Below are 23,290 nucleotides of genomic sequence, written 5' to 3' on the forward strand. Positions count from 1 at the left end.
TAGAGACCTACCTCTAAGTCCTTGTTCTCCCACTCATGCACTTTGTAGTTTGGGGCAAATCAGATCACTTGTCTATGCCTCAGTTTAGTCATCTGTAAGATTCTCTTTTGACTAAGACTAGTAGTAGTATGTGTAACCCATCCAGTGGTAGTGGTAGGAATTAAATTAATTTACAATGCTTCAAGTATTATTTTTATAAAGTTTATTATCTAACAAAATAGAACCATGTGGTTAAGTTTTTCTACCTGCTCAAAATGCCCGCTCCACCAAAGCCCAACAGGAAGGAAAAAGAGTGCTAGACATGAAACTCCACCCAATTTATATCCTGTCTACATCAGCACGTAATGACAGGAAGCGAGTAGGGTGCTGGGAATAGTAGTTCTGCTGGGGATTGTAGTTTTTAGGGTAACAGAATCAAATTACACATAGTACATAAGTCAGTTCAGTTAAAAGGAAGGTTTAGGTAGGCGACAAGGGGGAAATAAGTTTAAAAAGGAAACAAAAAGTCTTTTGGGGGAGGGCCTTGAATGTCAGCCTAAGAAATACAGAATTTTAGCCTAGAGGTCATTGGGAACATTTGAAGGTTTGGGAGGTAGAAGTGAATATGGCTAATATAATATTTTAGGAAAAATAATCAGACAGTGTGTGAAGAATTGATTAGCAGCACAGAGAAAGGATGAAGGAACTGGAAACATTTATCCTGGAGAGGGGAAAAAAGCCATTGGGGGAGGGGAAGGGGAGAGAAATGATAGCCAGTTTAAAAAAAATATTTGAAAGGCTTCCATAGAGAAGAGAGATTCAGTTTGTTTAGCACCAAAGGCAAGAATTAGGAGCAGTGGATGGGAATTGCAAAGAGGTAAATTGAGGCTTTATATCAGGACAGATTTCCCAACAATTAGTTATCAAAGAGTGGGATGGGCTGCTTCAAGGGGTGATAGTTTCACTTTTGTTAAGTCTTCACACAGAGGCTGGATGACATCTTGTTGGATATGCCATAGTGGAGATTCCTTTCATATATGAGTTGGACAAAATGGCTACTGAGGTCCCTTCTAGCTCTTGAATTCTGTGATTCTCTGAAACCAGTGAGGAAGGACCATATCCAGGCAAGGGGTGATGAGATTTAAGGTGCAGCCAGTGAAAGTAGAGAGAAGAGGTTGTAGAGAGAAGTAGAGAGAAGACACATTGAAAGAAAGAATTCATAGGTCTAGAGACACAATTAATTTAGCAGGGTGGGAGATAGTAGAGAAAGGAATCAAAGATGACTGAGGTTTTGAGCCTGAGCAACTGAGATAGCTCCAGTGGCAAAAATGGGCAAGTCTGGAGTAGATGCTGATTGGTGATTGGGAGGTGGGTAGAGAGGCTAGGAAAGGGAAGTATATTGGCTGTAGCAAAATGAACTTAGCAGGGATGTGGTTCCCTAGAGAGGCATCAGTGAGATGTCCCCAGAAGAATTTATGATGACTCCTCAGAGGACAATAGAGATTTGGCATATAGACAAGTCATCCATACCATATTATTAATGGAGTAAAAAAAAATCTGTGATGGAAACTTGCCCTCCTAGTAACATTGTCAGCTGGAGTGACAGGCAAGGGTTAACCATTCATTTTAGGAGAAAACAAAAGGTCTTATGTCCTCGCTAGAGAGATAAATTGATGGAAGCTGATTTCACCTGAGTAAAAATAAATCTTAATCACCTTTGTGAAGAAGAAAAAAAAGACCAGCAGGCAATGTTCTATAAATGAGACCTCCTTTTTCACAACTCCAAAGTGTTATTTCTTGAACAATAACAAATATGATGTCACGTTCAGGTTACCAAGAGCATCTCAGATTCTGATTAGAGAGCACCACTTCAAAGAACAAGAAAACGTAGAAGTCTGAGAAGGATTCAAAAAAAGGTAAGTGAAATTTATTCCCTCACTTACTGGCCTGGAACTCATCTTCCTGAGTTCAAATCTAGCCTCAGACAATTACTAGCTATATGATCCTGGGCAAGTCACTTAACCCTGTTTCCCTCAATTTCCTCATCTGTAAAATGAGCCAGAGAAGGAAATGGCAAGCTACTCCAGTATTTTTGTCATGAAAAGCACAAAAGGAGTTTATGAACAGTTAGAAACAACTCAACAATAACATACCAAAGTGGAATGGGCTACTTTGAGAAATAATGGCTTTCCCCAAGTTGGAGGTCTTTCAGTAGAGGCTTGATGACCACTTATCAGGTATACTATGGAGAAGATTCCTTGTGGGTATAGCTTGGACTAGATGTCTGTTGGAGTCCCTTTCAATTCTCAGAATCTGAGTCTATGAGCCAGAATTTGCTTTTCTGTAGTTTTCTGCCTTTCCAGGGCCAAGCAAATCCTTCTTTTTTTACTTTGACCACAATTCAAATATTCAGAGAGTGATTATGTCAATAGTTTCCCAAGTCTTCTCTTCTCCAGGCAAACCAACACCAATATTTTGTTTCTTTTTAAATGTATTTTTAAAGCATTTGTTTTTAACTTTTTTTTCTTTTTAAATTTCAAGTTCCAGATTCTCCCTCCCCACCCCACTCTTCCCATGCCCACTAAGAAGGCAAACAATGATGGCAATTATAAGTATGAAATCTCACAAAGCATTCCCATATTAGTCATGTTGCAAAACAAAAAATAAATCAAGAGAATTGTAATTTGCACTCAGAGTTCATCAGTTCTTTCTCTGGAGTTAGACAGCATTTTTTCATCACGAGTCCTTTATAATTATCTTGGGTCAATGTATTGATGAAAATAACCAAGTCTTTCACAGTTCATAATCATTACAATATTGTTGTTACTGTGTACAATGACCTCCTGGTTCTTCTCACTTCACTTTGCATCAGTTCATATAGGTTTTCTCATGTTTTTTCCCCTTAAACAATTGTCATTTATTACAACACAATAGTAGTCCATCACATGCATATGCCACAATTTGTTCAGACAATCCCCAATTGATGAGCATCTCCTCAATTTCCAATTCTTTGCTACCACAAAAAGAGCTGCTATCAATACTTTTGTACATATGGGTCCCTTTCCTTTTTCTTTGGTCACTTTGAAATACAAACAAATAATGCTAGATCAAAGGGTATGCACAGTTTTATAGCCCTTTGGACATTGTTACAAATTGTTCTCCAAAATGGTTCTGATAGGTATAAGGTGGCACCTCAGGATTGTTTTAAATTCCCCTTCTCTAATCAACAGTGATTTAGAACATTTTTAATATAACTATAGATAGCTTTGATTTCTTCTTCTAAAAATGGTTTATTCATAGCCTTTGAATATTTATCAATTGGGAAATAGCTCTTATTTTTATGAATTTGAATCAATTCTCTATATGAGAAATGAAGTCCTTATCAGAAAATTTTGCTGTAATGATTTTTATATTACTTCATTGTCTAAGGTATTTTTTAGCAAAATGTAGTTCCCTTGATTTTCTTTTTCAATTACATTAATTTTTGCTTTTGCTTTGTCTGAGATCACAACTGCTATTGTGCCTTTTTATTTTAGCTGAAGCATCATAAATTCTGCTCCAGCCCTTCATTTTAACTCTGTGTGTATTTTTCTGTTTCAAGTATGTCTCTTATACACAATATATTGTTGAATTCTGGCTTCTAATCCATTCTGCTATTTTATGGTTAGCTTATCCATTCACATTCACTATTATGATTACTTTATATTTCCCTCCATCCTATTTTCTTCTATTTATCCTCTCTCTCTCTCTCTCTCTCTCTCTCTCTCTCTCTCTCTCTCTCTCTCTCTCTCTCTCTCTCTCTCTCCTCCCTCCTCCCTCCCTCCCTCTCTCTCTCTCTCTCTCTCTCTCTCTCTCTCTCTCTCTCTCTCTCTCTCTCTCTCTCTCTCTCTCTCCCTCCTCTCTCTCTCTCTCTCTCTCTCTCTCCCTCCCTCCTCCCTCTCTCTCTCTCTCTCTCTCTCTCTCTCTCTCTCTCTCTCTCTTCTCTCTCTCTCTCTCTCTCCTCTCTCTCTCTCTCTCTCTCCCCTACCATCTCTCACTCATCTTCAAAAGTCTCTTTTGCTTCTAAACACTATCTCCCTTAATCTGTCCTCCCTTTTATCAATCCTCTCTCCCACATCTCATCTCCTTCCCCTCCTATTTCCCTGTTGGGTAAGATGGATTTCTATATACAAAAGAGAGATAGTATGTGATATATATATATGCGTATATATATGTGTATATATATATATATATATCACTCTCATTCGGATTGGTTTATAAACCAATTCCATTGAGAGTGAGGTTCAAACATTCCTGCCATCACCACCCCATTTCTCCCTCTACTAAAAATTCTCTCCCTTGGGTATCTTTTATTTAAGAAAAATTCCTTTTTCAACCTGTTCCTTGCCCCTTCTCCCAAAGACAGAAAGTTTTCTTTTAAAAAATGTAATTTACAGCTTAGTAAAAGAGGCATAAAAATACTGAAGAAAATGTCATCTTATATTATATAATTGACCTATTGGTAAAAGGGGTGCAAAAATTTAGTAGAGAAAAGAATTTTTAAAAAGCACAATTGGTCAAATGGAAAAGGAGGTACAAAAATTCACTGAAAAGAATAATTTTTTAAAAATTACAATTGAGCAAGTGGAAATTAATGAATCATGAGACTTCAAGAAACCAAAGGTCAATTAAAAAAATAGAGGAAAATGTAAAATGCCTCCAATGGAAAAACAACCAACCTGGAAAATATATTGAGGAGGGATAATTTAAAAATTATTTGAATTCTTGAAATCCATGATCAAAAAATTACCTTAGATATCACATTTTAAAGAATTGTAAAGGAAAACTGTATTGATATCTTAGATCCTGGGATTAAAATAGAAATGGAAAGAATCTACTAATCACTTCCTGAAAGAGATCTCAAAATGAAAACTCCCAGGAATATTATAGCCAAATTCAAGAACTCCTAGATCAAAAAGATAATATTGCAACTAGATAGAGAAGTCATTCAAAGATCATGGAGCCACAATCAGGGTCACACAAAATTTAGCAGCTTCCACATTAAAGAAGTAGAGGGCTTGGAATATGATATTCTGGAAGTCAAAGAACTAAGAATACAAGCAAGAATACCTACCCAGAAAAAATTAGTATAATTCTCTGGGACTAGAAGGGATATTTAACAAAATAGAGGAATTCCAAGCATTCCTGAAGAAAAGACCAGAGCCTAATAGAAAAATCTGACATTCAAACAGAAGTCTCAAAAGAGATAGATATGGAAGAGTAATTATTAGTGATTCAATTACGTTAAACCATTTATATTCCTCTTTGAAAAGATGATGAATGTAACTCATAAGAACTTTATCATTATTAGGCCAGTTGAAGGAGCCTACATATAGAGGGGTCATAGGTGTGAGTTGATCATATTGGGATGATCTCCCCAAATAATTGTAAGGAGAAGAAAAAGGGAGCATGGTAGGAGCACCAGTGTGATAGTAGCAATGGGAACAGCAGCAGCTTTGGAAGCTCTCAAGGAATTCTTACTGACCTTGAGTCCAGTTAGCATTTTTCTTTGAGGCTTTGCTTATTGCTGTTAGGACATTGTTTTCTTCTTCTCAGTTTATGTCTTGGTCTTCCTTGCCACCATAGTAGCTTTTTTGGTCAAGTTCTTTTTATGTGGTTTGCTCATTTTTCCAGGCTATTTCTTTACTTTGAATTTTATGATAAAGTTGATCTCTGCTCATTTAAAGGTGGGGAATCACTATGCTGAGCTTAAGACTTTTTTCTGCTGCTGTTTTCAAAGTTAGATCAGAGGGTCTGTAAGTATTCAGTGCTTTCATGGTAGTATGATCCTGATCCAAGACTGTGTGATCCTTGTCTATAAGTATGGTCACTGTTCTCCTAATCTCAACTCTGGTCTTTCTGTAAAGAATGGCTCCAGCTTCCCTGTAGCCATAGGATTAGTGTTCCTTTCTGCCTTATAAGTGCATCCAGAACTGCTTATGGGCAATACAATTGCCAGGCAGTGCCAGCTGCACCCAATATAAGCAAGGGGTCCTTTGTGACCCCTTTCTGACCAGTTTTCTGACCCTCTCAATGTCTCTGGTTTGAGAGCTCCCAAAGCTGCTGCTGTTCCCACTGCTACTATCACACTGGTGCTCCTACCATGCTCCAGGCCTGCCTCCTCCTCCTATGTAACAGATGTTTCCTGCCAATCTGTCTAAGTTATCTTAGGATAGAAAATGTCTCTGGCTTTTGTTGACTCTGCAGCTCCAAAATTTGATTTGAAACATTATTTTAAAGTCATTTGGAAGGGAATGTTGGGAGAACTCAACTGCCTTATACATGTCCAGCATTTTATTTTATTTTATTTTATTTTATTTTATTTTATTTTATTTTATTTTTAAACTCTTACCTTCCATCTTAGAATTAATACTAAGTATTGGTTCCAAGGCAGTAGAGCAATGAAGGCTAGGCATTTGTGGTTGACTTTCCTAGGGTCACACAGTTAGGAAATGTCTGAGGCCAGATTTGAATCCAGGACTTCTTGTCTGGGTTGGATTTTTTATCCACTAAGCCACCTAGCTGCCTCTATCCCCAGTATTTTCAATGATTTCTCCAATGGCCTGGTTTTCACTGACTTCATGATCTCCTTTAATCACTTGTCTCTAATTTGTCAATGCCCTTTCTAAATGATCTTTTAGAATTTTAGAATTCTAAATGCAAAACAAAATGCCTTTTCCCCTGATGACTTCCATCTTGTTGATTTGCACTCATCACTCCAGATCTTTCTGGATCCTATCTCTGTCATCCATCATATAAACCATGCCTCCCAGTTCTGCATCATCTACAGATTTGGTAAGCATATCCTTTTATCCTGACAAAAAGGTCAAACAGGACAGAAATAAGAGCCCCTTAACGCCCCACCAGAGATGACCTTCCAAGGTGATGGTGAGACATCCATTCATTCTCTATGTGTATCACCAATCAATCAACAGGGAATCCACCAAGAACATCCTCTTGACTTATGACACATGACATATCTCAGCTGCGCCGCATAGGGATCAATCCTAAGGCAGAGTTGGACCAATGTTTCTGTTTTCCACTGAACAGTCTAACTGTTCTTGCATCTCTCCCCTTTAATGATTCCAACTAATTACCAAAGCTCCACTTCACAGGACTGATGTTGCAAACAAAAGGCAAATTATAAACTTCAACACAGGCAATTACAAATATTTTTATGCAATTACACAGAACCTCAGTTTGGGTTAAAAACAAATCAAAATGAAGAAAAGGCAACTACTGCTTTCTGTTCCTCTCCCCAATTATAATTGCACTTAGGTGAACGTCAAATAGGTTACAAGGTGTTAACAAATGAATCCTTGGAACCCATTAAAATAAACCTCTTTCTGATGAATCACCAATGCTCAAAGATTTGCCCTTTTTGGCAAGAAATGGAGCTTACTAAGGGATTACAAAGTCACATATTTAGAGGTAAAAGAGGCCTTAAAGGTTATTAAATCCAAACCTATCATTTTAAAGATTAGGAAACTGAGGCACAAAGAAGTCATAACTTACTTGCCCAGGATTACATTACTAGGAAGTTTCCAAAGTGGAATCCATTCCCAGGACCTCTTGCCTCTAAGTCTAGCACTCTGTACTGTACTGACACCCATAATGACTTTCCTGGATGCCCTTTAAATGAATCCTGGACACGTAATTGACACACTTTAGTGTCTCCATTAGAAACAGTGTAGATGCTTATCATTCTCACCTCCTCCTCTCAGTCCCACCTTTCCTCAAAGGTTATATAAAAATACTGATTTTTTTCTTAAGAATTAAAATAATTTGGATGCTTTCTTAAATTTTAGTATTATTGGGGGCAGACATCAGAATGGCATTTGTTTTCATTTTTCACTTATTGATGGACTCAATGGACCAAGGAATAGTGCAAATGGTTACTTACCCAGCATCATTTCATGGATAGATTCAAAATTAATCTCTCAGTGGACCAATGAAAATGGGGCTAATACCAACAAGATAGAAGACAATAGAGACGAACCTCAATCCTAGGAATTAGGTGTGCAAACAAAGGATGGGAGAGACCTGTGTAGACCATGTAGGGGAGGGCAATTAGTGGGCTATAAGCTAAGTAAAGTTTGATGTGGCAACCAGAAAAGACATCATAACCCTAGAATGTATTAATGGCAGTCTAGTGCCTGTAATGAAGGAGGTGATAGTTTCCATTTCATCTGCTCTGATCAGACTACATATAGAGTATTGTGTTCATTTCTGAGTGCCACATTCTATAATATTAATAATAACTCACATTTATAGAGCACTTTACAGTTTAGAAAACACAATCCCTACAAAAGCCTGTAAGATAAGTAGTAGAGGCATTACGAGCCCTATTTTTCAGATAAGGAAACTTAAATGACTTGCTCATAGCTACAGAGCTATAGCCAGGTTGAAGCAACTGGGTCTTTGAATGAAACACAGCCAAATTTAAAGGGCACTAAATTTAGAAGACTGGTGTTAAAAGTTAACCTCCTACCTCCACTAACACGAGAAAATGGCTATAGACCCTATGCATGAGAAGATGATAGCAAGAAGACTGGGATCCCCAATACAACCTTCCCACAAACATATTGCTATGACTCTGCTTTCCCACCCTACATCAACATTATAGCAATACTCCCAACTCTTCCAATTAATGGAGTTTCACCACTGACATGTCAGCTTTGCTATCTCCATTTCCCTTGAGTTTTCCAAAATTTCAATATCTTGGACCCCTTTCTCCCAAACAGTAAGGGGATAGGAAATGGTGGCAGGCCCCAAAACTTTAAATCTCTGTGCCAGAAATGTGTGGGTACCTGGGAATGGAGGCAGATGGAAAATAGGGAATTCCCTCCCCCCAACCATCAAATAGATTCCTGCTTAAAGCCTCAGCTAGCCACCACCCAACTGCCCTGGTCCCAGTTCATTTTGGGATCATCATACTAAAGGGAAGATCAGACCAGGCAAGGGATAGAGATTGAGAGTCGGTGCCAAACGATTCATGAAACAGCATCACCTCCTTACTTCAATTCTGCCATGCAGAGTGAGAGGGGCAATCCAAAGAGTATCGAGGGTACTATTGCCACAAACTCTTCTCTGTCTAAAATGTTGAGTTCCCTGAGCTTCATATATGGACTCTAGGGCCAATTAAGGGTCCTCCTTCCCTAAGATTGTATACAATCTAGCTATAATACAATCTCTTCTTATATGCATTTCATATACCCTGTAGAGATGAAACCAAATAGGTAGGCGTCTGCTGTCCATGTCAACGATGCCTCAAATTCCCACCTCAATGGAGAATCCCAGACTTTTGCTACCTCTTCCTGTGTCTAGGTCTCACCTGCCATTAACCCAAAACAGAGAGGCAAATAGGGAGAGGTAAGTGCTCGGGTTTGAATGTCTTCTTGTGGACAGAAATGATGGGAATGGGTAGGAGAGGCAGGTAAAGAATTACGAATGGTGGGCCACCCCTACACTGCACTGACCCAACCTAGACCTTGGAACTTCCAGGTCTACCTAATTAAAAGCTACTTACTTAGATAAAATAAGAAGCTACCAGAAAGTACACAGTGGTGAGTTCCTCTGCCAAAACCTCCTCTCCCTCTCATTCCTACTTCACAAAATCCCTGGGTCTCTTGCTCTCTACACTGCCTCACCACTACGAGAAGAAAACATCTTCCATACCTCTTGCCCCTGGATGAAGAACTTTATAGCTGCATCCCTTCAGTCAATCAATCAATATTAATGTTTTGTAAAGATATTTTATCAATTATTTATGATAACAAATGTCCACATAAGTTTTCCGAAGTTACATGATTCCAATTGTCTCCTTCCCTCCCATTTCTCTCCCTTCCCAGAGCTGGCAGACAATTCAATCTGGATTATACACGTTCCATCAATATTTATTAAGCGCCTACCAAGCACTGGGGTAAGCACTGGGGATATAAAAAGAGGCAAAAGACAATCCTGCCCTCAAGGAACTTGCAGTCTAATGGGGAAAACAACATGCAAACAATTTTTTTCAAACAAGCTATACAGTATAAATTGGAAATAATTAAGAAAGGGGAATTAAGAGGCATTTGGGGAAAGCTTCTTGTGGTAGATGAGGTTGTAGTTGAAGCTTAGATGAATCCAGAGCTTGTAATCAAGCATCAGAATTTGAACCTATCTTCTTTAGTCCCAAACCCAGAGCTCTTTATGCCATAGCACAGAGTTCATTGAACACGAAGAGACTTGAAATTAGACAATATGTGGATCCACTAAAGAAAACATGTAGTCAAATCTCCTACTATAACAGAAAGCAAATGGTTTCCATCCTGTAATCAAACCATCTACCTTAGGTATCAATGGATAGAGTAGTCTGCCTGACTCCCTGGCCCCATCTTCATGAAGCCTCTACTGACTCCTCAAGTATCTCCTCTCTCTCAACTTTTCTTGGGCTTAACTGTTTAGTATTTATTCAATTTATATTTTTCTGGATATATTTTTATGTACTTATTGTCTCCATCATTAGAATATCAGCTCCTTGTAAGTAAGGATTGCTTCACTCAGGCAGTTAGATGACAAGCCCTGGAGTTAGGAAGACACGAGTTCAAATCCAGTCTCATGACACTAGATACTTTAGACAATTCACTTAACTATATAAATGCTTGCTATTATCATCATTTTTGCATTATTTTTTATTATCAGCATTGGTATTGGTAGTAGAGGAGAAGGAGAAGTAAATAATCTTTGAGGCAATTAGGTGACAAAGTGGACTATGATTGACAAATTTAGAACCAATGGGAAAGAGCTCACTGCAGCCTTATGAGGGAGACAGGACAGAGGTTACTATCCCCATTTTGCAGATAGGAAACAAAGACCTAGAGAATTACTGAATGTCACTATACTGTGCCAGGATCTCTTGACCTGACTCTCAATCCACTGAGCCACCTACCTGCCCCCAATCATCCTTAATTCTATTTTCCCAAGCAGATAACCAGGGAAAGGTAAAAGAAAGAACCACAGAGTGGCATAATAGTATAGTAGAAGAAACATTAGATTTAAAGTCACTGGATTTGTGTTCAAATCCCCAGTTCTGCTATTTAAAGTCTGTGGGACCTTGAGCAAGTCACTTAAGTTCTGGAAAGTGAGATAGTTGGAATATACAACCTCAGTCGTCCAGTTCTTTTCTGGGACTCCAGAATTTCCAGTTCCAGTTCTTAATCTGGGATTCACGTAAAATCTGATGGCATCTCCCAAGGAAGCCACCCACGGCACCTCCAGCTCACCAAGGAAAGTCATTTCCATCCTCTCTTATAAAGAGAACATGGCCAAGTTTATAGAATTTTTATGTTCTCATGGGAATTACGGCAAATTGATGACTTTTAACTCCAGTAATCTGGATTCAAATTTTGGATTAAAGAGTTATTGTGTGACCATAAACAATTCCCTTAACCTTTTTAAGTCCTATTTTTCTCATCTGCAAAACAAAGATAATAGGGTATCTCAATGGATAGAGAACCAGGCCTATAGATGAGAGAATCTAGGTTCAAATCTGTCCTCAGATACTCCTGGCTGTGTGATCCTGGGCAAGTCACAACCCCACTGCCTAACCCTTACTGCTCTTGTGTCTTGTACTTGATATCAAATCTAGGACAGACAGTAAGGTTTGTTTGTTTCTGTTTTTGTTTTTTTTTTTTTTAGTGAAGATAATAATGATTACACTACCTACCTCACAGAAGACTATTGGGAGGAAAATAATTTATAAGTCCTAAAGCAATACCAATTTATGAGTTATGATCCAGCTCCTGAGAGCAGGGATAGGATCCCTGATTGCCTCTCTGCCTAAACTCCAGACACAAGTGTAAATGTTCCAAAGGAAAAAGGGAATTAATTCCTCTATGTCTCCCTGACAGAAATTTCTTCAATATTTCCACAGATGCTCAAGTGTCATTAAGTTGTGCCTAAAGATCATTTAACGAGGTACCAATTACTATTTTTTGCTAATACTTTATTTCAAATTTCCCAACATTATGAATTCATTTAGCGATAGAAATAATAGGACTGCTCCTAATTAATTCATCTGGTATTGAAGGTTCCTCCAGTACCCCCACAAGTGCTTAGCCTTGTTCTTAGTTCTGCAAAAGTTAATGGACTTAGTCTTAGAGGACCATTTGATCAATTTGCTGCTAAACAGAACCCAACAACCTCCTTCCTTATGGCATGTAAGTTAAATAATTTTCAAGAGATGATTATGAAAGGAACAAAGGAAACAAATATTTTAAGCATCTTCTATGTGCTATTCTCCTGAAGCATATTACAATTACAGTCCCATTTGATCCTCACCAAAAATCCTGAAAAGCAGGTGTTATTTTTATCCCTATTTTACAACTAAAGAATTGAGGCAAAGAGAGATTAAGTGACTTGCCCAAGGTCCTTAGGTCCCACAGCTAACTGGGGTCCAAATTTGAGCTCAGGTCTTCCTATCTCCAGGCACAGTGATATCTATCCACTGCACCACTTAGCCCCATGTAGAGTACAGAATATTGCATTTATAGGCAGATATGAGTGGTACATTTTTTTATTTTAATGAACTGCTTTTCTTAATTTTTGTTATAAGGGATGATTCTCTAGAGAGGAGAAGGATGTATTTGGAAATAAAGTGATACACACTTTCAGAGAGTCTGGGTGCAGATTGAAGCATATGATTTTTATTTTTATCATTTTCCCCCACTCTGTGACTAATATGAAAATATATTTTGCATGACTTAATATGTATAATGTGCATTGCATTTCTTGCCTTCTCAATGTGTAGAAGGGATAGATTTGGTGACTGATCATACAAAATACAAATTTGTTTTAAAAAGAAATAAATGTGATGTAAAAACAAATAACGATAAATATAAAACTTTTAAAAAGAAACAAAAAGGCAAGTCATTTCCCTTTGGTTTGGGCAAAAGGAGAAGAAATGTCAGACAGGAACTATTTGTCAGTTCACTGTTATTCTTCATCCGGATTTGGGCAACTAAGTGGCACAGTGGATAGACTGTCAGTCCTAGAGTCAGGAAAATCCATCTTCCTGAACTCAAATCCAGCTTCAGACACTAGCTGTATGACCCTGGGCAAGTCACTTAACCCTGTTATTCTCGGTTTCCTCATCTGTAAATGGCAAACCATTCAAGTATCTCTGCCAATAAAATCCCAATCAGAGGTAGTTGCAAGTGACTTAACAACCAAACAGCAATAAAATCAGCATTATGGGGCAGCCAGCTAAAACTTTGACCCTACAGAAGTTGGACACAGGTATTTGGATAGGGGGCCCCGCTGGTAAAAAAAAGAGGACCGAGGCACTGACAGGAAAAATGAGAAAACAAACAAAGAAATCACCCGGTGCTTCCTGACTTCCCGGTTTCCAACCAGAGTCCCCTAGCCTCGGTTTAGCTCTGGCCATCCTTGCCACCCTCACCTGGCAGCCTCCCACCGCTAACACCAGCTCGGCCAAGTTCGAAAGGGCACGTTAGAAGCGCAACTGCACAACCGACTTGGAAGAGACATCAGCAAGAAAGTTCAGAGTTTTTCTGTATTTTTTTAATTGACAAATTTCAAGGAAAAAAAAAGGAAGAAAAAGCTCTTCTTGTCAGTTTGGAGTAATTAGTTGTGGGAGATGATGACGGAGCAGCGAGAGTTGCTGCAAGGGGAGGGAGCAACGTGGCAGCAGCCAAAACCCTGACAGACGAGATGCAGATTGCCGACGAGATAGCGCCTTTCACATTTCAGAAATCACACTGTCAACAATGTTTCCAGACTGGGGAAATTAGCTGAAGTCATCAGGAGCGGCTGGCAGCCAACAGCAGGCAGCCCATGGGGCGCTTTCCATTTGCTCTGCGTTCCCGATGTAAAGAAAGTGCTGGTTCTGGGTGTGACTCACAGAAACGGCGGAGGAACCCGTTCATATTCCTCTTCCGAGGAAGAGAGGAGGCATCAGAGCTCACGTTTAGACATAGCTCTAAGCACTTTCCCCCTGGGAACCTTGCCAAGGCAACTGAGGAAACTAGGTCAGGAGGTATACTGGAGAGAGAATTTGAACCCAGAACCTTGGACTCCGGCTTCAGAGCCATTTCTAATACACAGATTCCAGGAAATGATGATGTTTTTAGCAATTTCTTTATGAATTAAAGACTCGCCTGTTCAATGATCATGGGGTCATAGATTTAGAGTTGGATGTATCTTGAGTGCCTGGCAAATGGTTAGAGCTTAATAAATAAATGCTCCTTGATTGAGTTCCTCTATTGCAATTTCTTCATTTTAGAAATGAGACAAGTGAGGACTAGGGAAGTTCCGTGGTTTATCCTAAGGCACAAGGTAGAGAGTAGGTGATAGTTCTTCAAGAAGTGTCTGACTTAAGGTTTTTGGTGCCTTATAGAAAATATATATTTAATATATATTTAATATAAATATCATTTATTACTTTCTTATGATATACTATGTACTATTATATATTTATATATTTAATGTAAATGCTCTTTTATATAATTTAAAATAATGATGTTTTAAAAGTAATTTTATTTTATTTAAAAGTAATTAAATTTTAATTTTAAAACTTTAAAATAAAATAAATAATTTATTATTATATTTAAAATATAGCATTTCTATTATATGTATAATTTTTTTTGTCTCCTAATGTAACACTAGGCCCATTCAAGATTCAATACATAGAAATTTCTCCTTCACATGCTACCTTTCCCTGGGACTTAGCAGACTGGCATTTCCTGTCCTGCTTCCCTTATCACAACCGACACAGTATAAATTCAAGTAGCACATCTCTTCTTGGCTCAGAGACTCCCACAGGAAATAGTCAACCAGCAGATAGGAGAGAATTTGGAGGTGCCAGAGAATAGGGCTTATAGAGATATGGCTTTCGAGAAACCACCTGGGAGACTTTTCTCTATCTCTGAGTTCAGAGGCATTACATGTGAAGTTTCTTAGGGTTAAGGCAAAAAACAAATATTTTAATTGTGTGCATACACAGCCCCAGTCCCTAACCACCAGACCAGAGGAAGAGTGAACTCTATTTCTTTTGCCTGTCCATCCTCCCATTACCACCTCTATATCTAATCAGTTACTAAATCTTGTTTATCCTATTCTACATAAGGAGATTTTCTTTTTGCCAAAGCAGCAAGGCACCCAAAAGGAGGCATAGGAGGCAGTATTTACCAAGCACTATCTCAAACATTGTCCTCTTGGATCCCCATGGAGCTAGTGTGGAGTTCCAAACCCAACAGATTTAAGGATATCTATGCTTTTCAGTCCTGGTCCCACAACTCTCACTCTGGAGAAAAATCCCTGGGAAGAAGGGGCCCGTCTTCTTTGACACCATCAGCCATGGAGGAGCATATAAGCCCAAGAACCCTGATTATGCCAGTCACCCACCCAGACCAATGGTCTTACTTCCAACCCATCTCCTTCAGTCATCATTCTGGAAAGCAACACCCTTAGAGAGGTTTTCACCCTGGGAAATACTTCTCTGGGTGCTGCAATCCCAGTGCCTCAAGAATTGGAAGAGAAAGATCTTGTTCCCAAAGTCTAGGCACTGTCAATGGGATTAGTATCAGAAACTAATCTAATATGATATGATCAGTGGAAATGGCAATGTATTTACAGCCTAGACAACATAAAGAGACCTGGGAAGAGAAAAGAAGACAACAGAAAAGAAGACAAGAAAAATAAAAGTAAAGATGAAGCATTATCATCTGCTTCATTTCTGTACCCAAAGGACCATGAGACCTTTCCTTCTGACTTCTGGAAGACTTGTCATCTTCCCCACTAGAATATGCATTCGTATCCCTAGGGTTTTGCACAGAGCAAGTGCTTAATAAATGCTTTTTCATTCATTCATTCATTCAGTCAGTCAGTCAGTCGTTGCTCTCCTTTTCAACCTTCTAAGAGATTTTTGAAAGCAACAACAAATCTTCCTCTCTTTGAATCTGAAAGCTGATCACACATTCTACATTCTAGATGGACTTGCACTATCTCCAGATCCTTCCTCCATTACAGAAATGCAGCCTGTTCTCCTCCACCTCTTAGCCATTCTAGCTGCTTTCAAGTCTTGGTGCAACAGTGATTCAATGGATAGAGAGCCATGTCTGGAGATGGGAGGTCCTGGGTTCAAATATGGCTTCAGGCACTTCCTAGCTCGGTGACCCTGGATGAAGGTCACTGAGACCCAGTTGCCAAGCCCTTGCTCCTCAGATAGAAGATGCTGGTTTTTTAAAACAGGCTTGGTTCGAGTACCACTTCCTACAAGAGAATGTAATAATACTTATAAAGCACTTAGCACTGCTATATACTAAGAACCACATAAATGCTACCTATCACTAACAGATATATAGTTCTTTCAGTTTGAAAAGCACTGTATCAATATTCTCTCATTTGATCCTCACAACAACCCTGGAAGCTAGGTGCTAGTACTTACTATCCCCATTTTTAAATGAGGAAACTGAGGCTTATAGAGGTTAAATTACGTGTCCACAGTCACAAAACTAGTGTCTAAAGTTAGATGTGAACTCAGATCTTCCTGGCTCCGGTCTACAGCTCTATACAGCTCTATGCTACCTAAGATCTGCATCTCATTCTGAGTCCAAATCTCAGACATTTACTGACTGTGTGACCCTAGGCAAGTCATTTAACCTCTCTCAATTTTCTCAATTGTAAAATGAGAATAATAGTGGGACCTAACTCCCAGATTTGTTGTGAGGCTCACATGAGGTAACATATATACAGTATTTTACAAACCTGAAAGTACTATTTAAATGCTAGCTATTATTATTATTATTTATAAAAAGACTCTAAAGTTGACCAAGTTCTTGATGTACATTTGATCATCATAAAAACCCCACAAGTACTGTTATATTCGAACATAAGCTCCTAAAGCCAGGGACCCTCTCACTTTGTCACTGTTCTTTTTGTTCAGTCATTTTTCTGTCATGTCCAATTCTTTGTGACCCCATCTGGGGTTTTCTTGGCAAAGATCCTACATTGGTTTGCCATTTCCTTCTCCATCTCAAATTACAGATGAGGAAACAGAGGCCAGCAGAGTTAGGTGACTTACCCAGAGTCTTAGCGCTAGTTTAGTGTCTGAGGCCAAATTTGAGCTGCGGAAGATGAGTCTTCCTGACTCAGGCCCAGCACTCTCCCCGGCACATCACCTAACTGTCCATGCCCACCTATGCCAGGTACATAGTAGGTGCTGAATAAATGACATGGAGAACTTCGAGTGTTATTACTTCTGTGTCACTAAAGGGGGAATAGCAAAGTGGAGATCCAAGCAAAGCTCCACAAGAAATCTGAAGAGAGATCATAAACTCATATATTTAGACCTCAGAGATTCTAACCCAAACTCTTTCACTTATAGTTGAAGAAAGTGAGACCTAGTGAAGGAAATTATTTGCCCAGGGTCATATAGGAAGTGGCAGAAGCAACATTTGAACCAGATCCTTTGAACCCAAATCGAGCATTGTTTTCCTCTGTATTATAAGGAGAGCAAGACGAGGTGGAACCTGAAGCAATTTTTATAGGACAGAAAAGTTTTAACAGATAGAAGGGGGAAAGGGGATAAATCCATTCCAGGCAACAGAAAAAGCAATTCAGGTCTTACTGAGGAAAGCAGTCTGTCACCTATCCCTTCTCCTCACCAGTCGTCATGACTGTCCTCCCTCTCTTAGCTAATCGTCTCTCCACTATCCCTGCTAGAGAGACCGAATGATGTAAAGAGAATAACCTGAGCTTGAAGTTAGGGGCTTGGGTTGGAATCTCCCAAGTTTTGTTGTTTCTGATTCAGCTGTGAGATACTGGCTAAGTCATTTCCCTACTCTAGTTTTCAATTTCCTCTTCTGCAAAATGGAGGGTTTAGACTAAGTAACATCTGAGGTTCCTTCAAGCTCTAAAGCCCATGATGCCACCCCACCCCTCATTCCCTTGATACCAACTTCTCCTCAGCCCCCAGAACTACATACAGTCAGTTTTCTAGCTTAAAGCCTAGCCCCTCTGATTCCCTTCTCAAAAGCAAGGATCCCTAGATTCCGATGTATTACCAGAGCCTCTGAAGGCACAGCTAACCAAGGCAGCAGTTTATCATTTATTTATAAATCTGTCCCTAATCTAATTTCTTACACATTATCTAGGGGCAAAAGAATCCAAAATAAAAATAGGTTCCTAATAAAGAATTGACACACAGAAGGATTTGATTAACATGCAAAATGTAGATTATAAATAGATTTATAAATAAATAATAATCCCCTGAAATAGCATTATTTGTCTTTCTATTTGCAACTGTTTTGAATGCTGAATTCTGATTAAATCAGAGGCTGTTATTGGTGAACCAGAGGCTCTGGGGATTGGTAATGGGCAATCATAGCAGCAGCAACAATAAAATCCACTTACTTCCCTTTCCTCCACCCCAATGTCCCCACCAGGCAAATCAGGATCATTGTCAGAGCCCAATACACATCCCCCTCCTCCATCAATTAATATGGTACTTTGCAGTAATGCTCCTTAGTCATATCACCAACCTCATCATTATTAGCATTAATCCTTGAAGGAATCATTCTTATTAATCTCTGAAGGAGTGCCGCCTCCATCAACATAAACCTCAGCCCCACGGTAGAGGGCTTCCTTATCTGCTATAACTAAAAATCTCACCCTTTATGGCCAACACAGTGAGGAGGAGGAGGAGAACTCCATTCAGTGCTGTATGCTAGGCACTGCGCTAGACATTGGGAATATAGAGGCAAAAACAAAAGGGTGTCTCTACCTAAGAAGTTGAAATTCCACTGGGAAGAACAATAGAAAATAAAGTACAAATTATTTACAAAATCAATTGCCAAGGAGAAAGCAAATGTCCAATGTGAAAGAATTGTGTTTTAACCAATGGTAGGCAGATTCTAGAAGGTACAATGGATGTACCTTCTAGAGGAAGATAAGGACAATGGCCAGAGTTAGCAGAGATGGAGGGATCAAGCAAGAGTGTTTCAGGACAGGGGAGACATGGCCATGTTTGTAGGTAGTAGGGAATGAACAAGTAGACAAGAAGAGATTGAAAATAAACGGAAGAGCCATCATTTGGACAAGAAGGGTTGGCCTTGGGAAGAAATAGGGCCAACTCCTCGTGTGAGGCAAGGGTGAAGGAGGAGAGAGCAGCCAAAGGCATCCAAGCGACAGAAGATGGGAAGAAAGAGGAAGCTCACAGTAAATAGCCTCAATTTGTCCTATAAAATGTGAGGCAAGGTTCTCAGCTGAGAGAGTGGTGAAAGAGGAAGCCCTGGGAGATATGAGAAGGGATGGAAAGTTTTGGAACTGCTGCTGCTGCAGAGTGGAATAGTGAGGAGATGAGGGAAGTATATATAGAGTAGGAGGGTCTAGCAGCTGTGAGGGTCCAGTTGAGGTTCTGCAACATAAATCTGTGGTGGACCCAGTCAGAAGAATTTCATTCAGTAGCACACCTGTAAAAGCAAAAGCAGTAAAGGATGGGTGTGATCCAAGACTTGACAGAGTTATCGTTATTTCTATTCCTTAGAGGAGCTCTTCTGTTATTAACGAGGTCCCATAGTGGCTCTGGAGTCAGAAAGATCTGTACTCAAATTCTACTTCACACGTTTACTAACTGTGTGGCCCAAGGCAAGTCCCAACCTCTGCCTGCCTCAGTTTTCTCATCTGTAAAATGGGGATAATAATGAATTCCTTTGACCCAACATTCTTGTGAGGATCCAGTAAGTGGACTTATGTAGAGAACTTTGCCAACTTTAAAGCTATGAAAATGCTAGATATTTTTTATCATTGCTTAGCATTTTTATAATTCTATCAGGATAGGTATTGGCTCCATTAACAAAGATTTCAACCCTGGTACAGCTGCTATGACCAAAACAGAAATGCTGATTAAAGAATCAGAGTAAAATAAGGAAGATGAGGGAGAACACGGGCCATCAGGAGGAAAGATGTGAGTTCTCTGGCCTCCCTAATGGTCAAGGCAGGTCCTGGGGACTGGCTGATTATATGGGTGTACAATACTTTACAACAGACAGCCTCCAAGCCTCAACCAAGCCAACTTTCCCCCGGGGTTTGCTCACTGGCTGGCTATTGACTTGGAAATCTTCCCCAGAGCCTGGGAGAGACTCAGGAGGGTCTTTATCATAACTGAGGAAGAGGGTGGTGATGATAAGAATTCTTCCCGTGTGTGGAGCCCTTCATAGTTTACAAAGCAGCTTTCACCTCCATAATCTCATTTGATCAATATGTCAATAATCTTCCCTTTCCTCAACCCCCAAAAGCCCATCACACAGGCCTGTTTTGAGAGGAGATTCAGGCTAACAGATACGTCTCTGTGAAAATCCCGCCGACTCCCCCGGCTCCCCCATGATCCCAGACGCTAAATCAAGTACTAGGAGGAAGGTCAGCTGGGCCAGTGAGGGGCCAGAACATGCCACTGAAAGCCCCCCCCAGGCTGCCAGAAGAAGTGGCAAGATTGGACTGATAAAGGAGGAGGGGTCCCCCAAGGGAAAGCTTAGGCTGGGACTCTGAGGGAAGAGGCGCTGGTTACAGCTGAGCAGTCCCAGGTGCCAGCACTGCATTTTGGGCCTGCCTGCCTTGCCCGGTGACTGATGGATGGCTTTAAAATGAAGGCATCCGAGAGAGCCAGATGTCCAGGTACATGCTCCGGATGAGCCTGGATAAGCTTCTCCCCGGCTTCCTCCCTCCCTCTCCACCTCCTTCTCTGCCTCTTCCTGGGAGAAACCTGGAAATAACACATGTAGTCATTTGCCTCCAGGGAGGGACCTAGGGGAGAGAAGAGGAGAAGAGGGGGACACAGAAGAGACTGGGGCTGCCCTATATAGAGCCAAAGCCCAAGATTTTAAGATTTAGCCCTGGAAGAGACCTTAATGATCATCTAATCTGCTGGTGGTCATTTGTTATAGTGATGAAAAAAAAATGGGTCCCAGAGAAGCTGTGACTTATCCAAGGTCAATAAATAGAAAATGGTAGAGAGGAATGTTGGATCCAAAGCCCAAACTTAATCCTTACACTAGGCAAGGTTGCCTGTGCAATTTACTGATTGTGCCCTCTGAGGCATCTTAAACCCAGCTGCCCCAGCGGTTAGACTGGGAACAGCCAGCTCCCAGTCTCCCCCCAGACCTGCTACTTTCCAAGACCTACCATGAACAGCTAAAACCATGGATAAGGGAATACTTGACTTGGAGTTCCACTTCAGACTTAGCAGCATGATCGTGGGCAAGTCAAACGATCATACTTCAAAGTGTTGGGACAGTCCTTAGAAGATAGCTAATCCAACGCCTTCCCTTTATAGATGAGGAAACAAAGGCAGGGTTAACAAGTAAGATTAAGTGACTCCCCCAAAGCTATACAGGAATGAAATATCAGAAATAGAATTTGAACCCAGGTCCTCTGACTCTAGAACCAGGATTGTCTGCACTGTACCACTCTGCTCTGAGCCTCAGTTTCTGCATCTGTAAAATGGGGGTGACGGCATTGACCTAAAAAAATTATCATTAAGATCAGTTGAAAAAAAAATTAAGAAAAGCATTTCATAAACCATAAAATTAGCCCCTACCTATGGAATACCTTCATTTCACTTGGCCTCAAAAATCTCTCCAGGGCAGCTTCCCCAAGGCCACCTTTGTGGGAAAGGTGTACCCCTCAGCTGCCCTCTTGATCCCTGGGTTCAAAGGCTCTGAAGAGCTGTGTGTACTAGGCCTGGGAACAGTGGCTGGCTTGGTCCCAGAGTCCCCGTGTATAAAACAAAGCGGTCTGCACATGGCGTGCTTCACTGATTCTACGCTTTAGGCGTTTCACATCAGGGAATCCCATCCCTGCTGAATGGTCAGAGACAAGCTAATCAGTGCTCCAGAGACGGACTCCAGGTCCTCACCTGTGGGAGCGGAATTAAGAGCTGCTACAAGCAGCTCTTGTCAAATGCCTCACAAGAGAGGAGTGGGGTGCCTCCAGGAGGGGCCATCTAAGGGGTGCCAGGACTGTGCCAGCCTCAGGGCCTGCCTGCCGTGCCAGAGCAGACTCCGCACCCAGTTTATATTCTTCCTCTCCCCCCAGTCCCTCACCCTGAGGGGCCTCAATATTCTCATAGCCAAAGTTTCCAACTCAATTCAGCAAGAATTCATTTCTGTGGGCACTAAGCCAAGGGATGGGGATACAAAGGCAAAATTCAACCAGTCCTTACCCTCCAGAAACATAGCAGGGAAGCAACAGGCACACAGACAAATTATATATGTGTGTGCATGTGTGTACATGTATGTGTATATATGCACACGTGTGTATACATATTTGTGTGTGCGTATACATGTGTATTACATGTATGTGTTTGCCTACATGAACCTAGAGATGTGTGTAGACACACACATGTATGTGTAGTTATATGGCAAAGCAACTAGCATTGAGCCTGGAATCAGGAAGACCAGAGTTCAAATATGGCCTCAGCCACTAGCTGTGGCAAATTACTTAACCCTGTTAGCCTCAGTTTCCCCATCTGTAAAATAAGATGGAGGAGGAAATGGCAAAGGACTTTGGGATCCATGCCAAGAAAACCCCAAATAGGGTCCACCAAGAGTCAGTCAGGACTGAACAACAATAGACACAAGCCTGTATGTGTGTGATAAATATATCTTTCCTTTACCATCTTGACTTTATTGTTAGCCATTTTAGTAAATCTCTTTTTTATGGCTTTGAATTTTGTTCCTGCCTTGCTAATTCTTAAGCCTGGGTCACCCACCAGACCACTGGATTTTGAATTCATGGTACTTCATTTCAACTGGTCTCTCATGGCTCAGAGCAATTTTTTCATTCACTTTTGTTTCCCTCCTTACTGAGGCTCCTCACAGACTATTCCAAATGGTCTCCTGATTCCTCAGCCCTGATAAAGTGGACACCCCAAAACTCTTTCTCCCAGTAAGTAACCCCCCTCCTTCTTTACTGAGACTAAGGTCAATCACCTTACTAGGTCCCACTTGTCCACACCTTCATCTTCTTTCATCCTCTACTCATTAGCTCCCTATTCAGAGGATAAGAGAACCTTCTTCCTTCCTAAAATTAACCTTGTATTTGTGCCCTTTATCCCATTCTTTGGGAATTTATTTCATCAATTATTCTCTGTCTCATCCCTATCCTTTCTCTCATCCCTTCTCTCTGCTTCCCCTCTTTCCCTCACTCTTTCTTTCTCTCTCATCTCTTCAATCTCTATGTTCTAATTTCTTTTCTGCTACCCACAATTCAACTG

The sequence above is a fragment of the Monodelphis domestica genome, chromosome 1, assembly GCF_027887165.1.
Source record: "Monodelphis domestica isolate mMonDom1 chromosome 1, mMonDom1.pri, whole genome shotgun sequence".
In the NCBI taxonomy this organism is placed as follows: domain Eukaryota; kingdom Metazoa; phylum Chordata; class Mammalia; order Didelphimorphia; family Didelphidae; genus Monodelphis; species Monodelphis domestica.